The sequence below is a fragment of the Myotis lucifugus genome, unplaced genomic scaffold (genome assembly GCF_000147115.1).
Source record: "Myotis lucifugus unplaced genomic scaffold, Myoluc2.0 scaffold_84, whole genome shotgun sequence".
Taxonomy (NCBI): domain Eukaryota; kingdom Metazoa; phylum Chordata; class Mammalia; order Chiroptera; family Vespertilionidae; genus Myotis; species Myotis lucifugus.
The window spans coordinates 4488304-4489822 of record NW_005871132.1 but is presented as its reverse complement, the minus strand read 5'-3'; the positions used below and the strand labels follow the sequence as shown (position 1 = coordinate 4489822).

Here is a 1519-nt window from a genome sequence, read left to right as displayed (position 1 = left end):
TGATGATTTTGCAGAGATCATGTTTATTTGTTTATGGGTGGGGGGGCAGGTTTAAGAAATAATTTAAAGAGAAAGGTATACTACACCTTCTTTTCTAGTGTTTATATTATTTGGAGACAGGATGTAGCTAACTCCCAATTTCTCTGACAAATGTACGCTAGTCAAAATGTTGGGAGAAGGGACTATGCTATGCAGGCTTACTCACCAAAGTCCAAGTCCTCTTGCCTATTATCATTTTTCTTTTGGTTGGTTTGAGAGTTGGAGCCTTTCTCCGGGGGAGGAGGTCTTTGGGAAGTGTGAGGCTAGAGTTCCTAAGAAAGGTAAAACTGATTATTGCTTGTTCTATAAACAAGAGAGCCATGAAAAGATGTGATTCCTTCTCTAGCAGCATATTTTGTTTTACTTATTTTTGTCACAAAAATTATACCACCATGGTAAAAACAACAACAAAAACTTAACAACAAAAAGCCTAAAAGGGAATAAATTTAATTTCAGCAAGTTAACCACTACCGATAGTTTCTTGTGTTATCTTGTGTTATCTTTCTAAGTTTTCTACCTAGCATCACAGTTTAGAGTGATAGAGAGGGAATGGAATAAGCAATTATGCTGGATTGATTTGGAGAATGTGGGAATCCAGCTCAGTAGAACACTTGATTGTACCCTGGAGATGCAAAGAGCACACACTATTTGTTAAGTACTGTGGGCTTACGAATGAATTAAACAATCTTTATCCTTAAGATGATCACATTGGAGCCAAGGAAACAGAGCTGGTGCCCATTATTAGAATTACTATTATATAATTCTTGTAACGAAAGTTTTCCTGTATTTGCACTATATTTGGCGTGGTTTCCCCACTCCTAACATACAGGGTTGTAAAATCAAGAGCTTTATGTTTTGGTTTAAATGCTTCTTTTTTAAAAAATCACTTAACTTTCCATTCAGGTTATTCTTCTTTTATTTTAAAAATATATAGGAATTACTCAAGGTGATGAGGACGATTGATGACAGAATAGTACATGAATTAAACACTACGGTTCCAACAGCTTCCTTTGCAGGGAAAATTGATGCCAGCCAAACCTGTAAACAACTTTATGAGTCTGTAAGTGTATCTTTTGAGTCTTTCTTTTGTGCTTCTATGCGTTTCTTTGCAGGCAAAATAAGAACTCATTTGATAAATGTTGTAACTAAACTGTGGATAAAATAATGACGTTATGTTTTCTTCTTGCTCATACCTGAAGGTGTGTATAAGTTTTGTCCTAGTTTCTACAAACTGAAGAAATGTGTGATTGTAGGCACAGTCTGTGAAGAGATGGTCCTAAGGAATGGGAGTGGTCGTTTTTGGCTCCTTCTTGGGAAGCCTTTAACTTAAGGAAACCTTATATACAAAGGAATGAAGGAGAGAGTGAAAACAGTCAAGTAAAATAGTGAAACAAGAGAAGGGCTCAGTCCTGAGAAGCCACACAGCTGGTCAAACCCGTCACACCTTCTATGTCTTCTTTCTTCCCTTACTCGTTAGGAA

At 36.7% G+C, this 1519-nt stretch overlaps 1 non-coding gene across 1 annotated transcript in view; it reads left to right on the top strand.

The window, feature by feature from the left end:
• The window catches only part of LOC102438211, a 12400-nt gene extending 11346 nt beyond the window's left edge, over positions 1-1054 (top strand). Inside the window, exon 3 of the transcript XR_002829822.1 lies at positions 974-1054. This is a non-coding gene — a transcript (uncharacterized LOC102438211). The remainder of the gene's footprint in view (positions 1-973) is intronic.
• The last annotated feature ends 465 nt before the right edge of the window (positions 1055-1519 follow it).